At 28.9% G+C, this 6,710-nt stretch overlaps 1 long non-coding RNA gene across 1 annotated transcript; it reads left to right on the top strand.

Moving 5' to 3' along the window:
• Positions 1-671: 671 nt before the first annotated feature.
• Positions 672-2,783, top strand: LOC143198134 (uncharacterized). Its single transcript, XR_013006168.1, has 3 exons — positions 672-1,967; positions 2,020-2,226; positions 2,348-2,783. It is a non-coding gene; the product is annotated as an uncharacterized LOC143198134 (long non-coding RNA).
• The last annotated feature ends 3,927 nt before the right edge of the window (positions 2,784-6,710 follow it).

Below are 6,710 nucleotides of genomic sequence, written 5' to 3'. Positions count from 1 at the left end.
GATAATAAGATTGGAGAGGAGGTTTTATAAAAGGCTTAGTAAACCACTTAGTTCAGTTTTTCGTTTTCAAATCTCAACATTTTTCCAAAGACGGAATTATAGCTCTACCAGAACAATGTCAAAAGTGGTTAAAATGCATATGAACAAGTTCGCTTTTGAAAAACATAATTTTTCATTAACGCAATATAATAATCCATCAAAATTAATTCACGGTCATCACCAAATCTAGCAAAGAAAGTATAATGGATACATATTTTTTTCCAACATGTTTACGTTAAAACCGAACATGTTTTTTCTCACAATTTGCATTTTTACGTCGGAACTTTTTACCTTACACACCGTCAATAGCTAATTATTTCATCGAGTTTTCGCCAAATCTGAATCTCGACGGAATATTAACAAGTTTTCCGTCTTGTTTTCAGCGACACTCAACTTAATTCAGTTAGCCGGATTGCGAACATTAATTAAAAAAGTTAAATAAGGAAACTCGAACTGGAAAAGAAACAAAAATACGAAGTCCTAAAGGTGCAACCGCGTGTTTATCGATACAGTCCATAAAGTAACAAAAGGAAAATACAATTACGTAATAATTAGTGAGAAGTTAATGCTATTATTTAATATTTATGTGATATTTTAATGATAATTTTTTTAATACTCCAGGAAAATTTCCTGTCGTTATTATAATATAATTAATATGTCATTTTAAGTTTGAAAATGAACTTAAAAATTCACTCGATAATAATAAGTCTAGACAAATTAGAATATAGAAATTAATTTTGTGTTCGAAATATTTGTGAAAATCCGGGAAAGGCTTATATGAACCCAATATTTTGAAAACCAATAAAGGTGCGACGAACTATCTCACGTGCTAATCACGCTGATAACCTGCAAGATATGGAAAATGATAATAGTCATTTTGATATGTCACAAGTGCGTTAGAAATGAAATGGATTGACTTCGATAACCTTTAACAAGATCGTATAGAATTGGAGATACTAAGAAAAATGTATCACTTACTAGAAGTACTGCTACCAGATGCAGAGACTAGCCAATCTCAAAAAATTTATGATATATGTATTCCGGATGCGGAAAATGATAAGCTTTGTACCCATATTCCAACAGTGTAGACAGTGTATTAATTGACATACATTTGACGAAGTGGCTATTTTGTAGGGAAAAATTGCAAGAGAGATGTATGTATCAATTTGTACATTTAGATGAGCCATGAATTTTTCAGAATGGTATATTGGGTCACTCATGGCAAGATGATAACAAATACAGCGTAAAGACAACAAGATGATGATGACAATTGATGATTAATCCAGTATAATTTTATGACTACAGTGACATGAGTGTCAATATATGTCTGTCTAAAGTAGTAGATTCGTTTTACAGTCAGACAATGTTATCTTTGTCATTTTATTCTATTTAAAAAGAGACAGGATGCTGCACTGTATATTAGTAATGATACGGTAATGATAGTAAATGGCGATGATCACTAAAAAATCTCAAAAAATAAAAAACAAAATAACCTTAAATTCACCAAAAAGAAACCATGTTTATACGAAAGAGGTGACAAATCAAGATCAGCTTGGTGCTTCAGAGATCAAATATACAAAATGTATAAAACAGTAAGTAGTTTTTTTAATCGGAACATAACTTAATACAATTATTTCAGAGAAAATTGTTAGTCTGGAAAGTATCCATAAAAATCTAAAAGATATACAGCTATTTGAGAGGTGTAGAACATCCGTTCATATAATTTAGGATAACATAGCATTTAAGTGGTGTAAAGATAACCCACGAAAGGGTTTAATGGAACTTCCAGAGATTGCTTTTAAAAGAATACAATTTTGAAAATCATATAAAAATATCAAGAAAGAAATATATCAATTTATATATTTAAATGACACCTGAATATTTCATAATAAGTATAGTGTAAAGACAACAAAAGTTAATGGAAAAAGGTAAACGTTGGAATAACTATCGATTAGGTTTTTTTATAATTTACTTTTTTAGAAATTAGCCCGAGAAAAGATATATAGTAGATCAGATTACTGAATGTTGTGGTCACAGAGTATTGACAGATTAGATTAGAAATAAGCTTAGTTATTCACTTGATTAGTGTTCCTGAAGGTGACAGTGATTGAATTAAACATTATGAATGTTAGTTTATGATTCAATGCTGACAATTACCAAGACAGGGTGATGGAAGAACCACTAAAGGTCAGTATACAATTAATATACTTTAGTTGTAAGGAAATGAATTATGGGGTGTAAAAGCTTTATGAGCATGTGCGTTTGGTTAAAATGAATGAGGAGAGAAATTACACTAACTGTTTTGCAGATAGGGAAAATGCATTAAGGAGAATGCAGTGATTAAATGTAGTTTTATCAAGAAAGATGTATACAGATGATAACAGGACAAACTAAAGAAAAATATATCATAATGACTTTACAAGGATACATTGCATCGAAAATAACAAGAACTTATCGTAAAACATAAATATCCTCTCTAATGAAAGTAAAATACATTACTCAGATATACAACTGTTAATTATACGGATTAGGCCTTCGGGGGATATTACTGCATAAAAAATGCGCCTAGAACCCTACCTATACTAGTGTGGAAAAAGTTTAATGTATGTATAATAAAACAACTCAAACCTATAATTTATTATGGCTGTATAATTAATTGTAGTTTTAAGTTCTTCGATAATACATGTATTAGATGTATTATAATGTTAAAATTAATTATATTTAATAGAATATTTGTTCAATTATATTATTTGTATTAATATTTTGTTATATGTCAGAACTAAAATGTACTAAAACTCAGAGTTGCTGCGGCAACATTGCGATGTTTTGACAGGTCTCCCTTGTCACTGCTATTTTGAATTGACTATATGTATTTTTCTGGAAAATACAATTACATTATACTTTAATTATTACATAAAGGCTATCACTTTGTACGAAGTTTGATGCAAATAATCCTAAGAATCTCATTCTTAAAAGTCTCCCACATATTTTTCTCTTACTGTTGGTAGTCCAAGAATGAATTTATGATTAAAATAGCCTATATACTACGCCGTTTCTAGCACGATAAGATGTACAACCAGCCCATAACTTCATTGCACCGTCAAAATGATTATTTATGGCATTATCGAACAACAAATCGTACGACGGCTTGTTGATGCTATTTTAACAACAGAGCGCTGATTTTTGATTTTACAAAGCCCTAAATACTTTCACAACTTTACACAAGTTACAATTTTCGAAAGGTATAGGAAAAGAAGGCGATGTATATGAAACGGCCTTATGACATTTCTCTGAATAGAAATGTCATAAGTTTCATGAATTGAAGTTCCCACTCAAAAATCGACACGAAACCTATATATCGAAGCCAAATATATCAATGTGGTAGTTAATATATCTTGGACACTAATTGCCTTCCTGAGTTTTGTTCTTATGAACCGAACTAATTCTGATGATAAGTTAAACGCGTCGTTATCCGTTCTAATATAATTTTTGACTTCTATGTATATTCGTCGCTACAATAATCAGTTTTTTACACCGTTCTTGTATTGATTTTTGATTGTTCATCTAATAAAGTGAGAACTAATGCCGCTGCAATTTGTTTCGATATAAAAAGTGTCATGATGCTACGTATTAGGACAACCGTATGAAACGTTTTAAATGTCTCATTTGTTTCCTATTTACGACAGATTGGTGTCCAAGCTATTTAAGTCTGTGGCCAAAATACTAAGCGACCGATCACATTAATTGTCTCGCCAACCTGTAAAGTTATCGAATGGCCGCGCAGAAAATTATTTTTAACCGACTTTGAAAAGGAGGAGGTTATATATTCATCTGTATTTTTTAATGCATACTCTCCGATTTTTCCAACAATTATTAACCGACTTTCAAAATTATTTATTTACTCGAAAGAGTGCATTTCTGAGGTAGTTCCATTGGAATCATGTCAGAATCTGATGGAGGGAAGGGGGGAAATCGAGGGAAACTCTCAAATTTCAAAGGTAGGTACAAAATTTTCACCTATTTCTTATTTAAAATAATAAGATATTTATGTATAATATTATTGCTGAGCTGAGTGATAGAATATCGGAAGTCGTTCAATGCAAAAGTTATTCTGTTTACTTTTTAAGTACTAATTAAGGTAGCGTGTTCGAATCCCGGCATGGAAAATAATGTTGTTCTAGTTTAGTTAGAAAATTTGTCAAATCATCTAGGCTAGGTAGCGGACCTCGGGGTCCGAAACGCTACTTATTTTCAATCATTGTTCATCCTTAGTTTTCCTCATACGGGCTGCACATTTAATTGGCCTACCCATTGTAATATTTAATAAAATTATTGCATAATTTATTGATTAAATATCTAACACAAAAAATATATAAATAATATTTTCAATATAAAAATTGAACAGACATCAACACATAAATAAGAAACTCATTAATAATTATAAAATAATAAAACTTAGATTTTTAACACAGAACAAAAACATTTTAATAAATATGTTCATAATAATCGTAACAATTAAATAAAAATAAAAAAGCCTTATATAACTTATCTACTACATTTTCTTAAAATTCTACTATTTATACACAATTTAGCTTAATACCCACCTAAACGTATTTATCTATTTACAACGTTCTTTTACCTACCACCAACTCATCACTTTGAAGTCCGTGCCGAGCCTGAACAATACAAAAATAATAATATAATTTTGTAACATACAAAAAATTAAATTACCAACAAAGCAAATCTAAATTAATATAACGGTTTGGGTTCGGTTAGGTTCTCAAATTAAATTAAGAACCTAACAGATCTAATTCCTGTCTTTTGTTAAAAATAGTTTTATACTGATGCAAATAAAATCGAAATGCCCCAAGTTTGAATATGATATGAAACTATAAAAACACTTTAACTTCTATTGTTTCTCACTGTTATCATGTCCATTGTTATAACAAATTATTGTACAATTTATATTATCGCCGATTATCGGTAACAAATTATCTATATATCAATCGGCTTATCGCAAATTTTGCCCCCCTCTTTTAGGAAAATGGGAATACCTGGAGCCGTCCAATTTAGCATAATTAAAGCTAATAGGAGCGAGGAATATTTTTTCCAATAAAATGAAATACGCCAAGATTAAAAAATCAGGTATAGCTGTATATATATTTTATTACAAAATAATTTTTAAAATAATATATAATTAAAATGTATACTCGACTACAATTCTTGTACAGTAGATTATTCGTCGTTTCTGTTGCATATAAATCAACAATTAAATCAAATCAATCATAGCGGCGCAATATCTTTTAATATGAAAATCTAGCAGCACTCTACAACAAAATGCCGGCAGGAGATTTTCAATTGGAAGACAGAAAGATGAAAAAATTGGAGAATAACCAGAATCGGCTATCCTCTTCATTCATAAGGTATTTAAAATATCGAACTCAGTAGTTGCTTTAATTTAATATCTGTTGAATAGAGAACATCTAAGGCAAAATGTTCTTATATAATAGCTGATAGTAATTCATATGGTTCGGGAGACATGGTATATTATTGTACTAGAAGTAATTCTAATAGGTATTAAGATTTTTCTATTATATTAGTTACTAGTAGTTCCCGAGTAGGATATAAGATAAACTAGAAAGCAGTATATAATAAAAAGCTACAAGGTATTTTCAAAGATGATATAGAAGAACGGAATAAATAAGCAAAGAACGATGTAATTATATATAATATAATATAATTTATAATATAATTTAGAAATAGAAATTGTTCAAATTGAAAATTTTATTCAACCTGGTGTATTTCTTACTTTTGTAATATATATTTTAGGGGAGGGGGATATAGATGAAAGATTCGCAGCATTTAAAATGAAACAAACTTTATAATTTACAGACCTAAAATCTTATAGAAGAAATAGAAGAAATTAGGAATTATACAAAATAAAGTAAATTTGTTGTAAAAAATAAATTACTTAATAGTGTTCGTTATTGTTTTAATATACATGCTGAAGTCAAATATGAGTGTCTAATTAGTTTTATACATATAATAATATTTCTTGTTTTCATATGCAGAACTTGTATTACTTCATCTATTATTCCATATGTCTGTTTAAAGCATAACAGTAAAGAAAGATCACGTATATTTATATTTGAAGCTCCGAAAATAACAGTAATTATTTTGATAGATTTTTTATTATATTGTTCACTGGTGTAGTAATTAAAATTTTAATTTGGACTTTTCAATACTTTGTTGATTTTTGAGACTTAATAGAAATGTATTCCAACTTTTAATTTTATATTTAAATACATGATACATATATACATTTCTGATCTTAGAAAATACTATGAAAGTAAGTTGTTGTAACATATCGTTTTAAAATTATTCAGTTTACTTTGCAATGAGAGAAACAATATTACTTTAATTAATTATTTATAAATTTAATAAATTGCTCGGTCACTAGTGACTAGATTAAACAGAATTCGAAAAAACAAGATGGCTGCCACAAATTGTTCGTTCAATCCATCCAAGTTGAAAATCCTTATATATCCTTATATATATATATATATATATATATATATATATATATATATATATATATATATATCTGTACTAACTCAATTATCTCCGGGTTATGTTGTACAGCAAATGTTGACAGAGGCATGATTACTCTT

Source organism: Rhynchophorus ferrugineus, unplaced genomic scaffold (genome assembly GCF_030347505.1).
Source record: "Rhynchophorus ferrugineus isolate W39M unplaced genomic scaffold, kcgeb_rfMv2 rfM6, whole genome shotgun sequence".
NCBI classification, from domain to species: domain Eukaryota; kingdom Metazoa; phylum Arthropoda; class Insecta; order Coleoptera; family Curculionidae; genus Rhynchophorus; species Rhynchophorus ferrugineus.
This window is presented reverse-complemented; position numbering and strand designations above follow the sequence as displayed.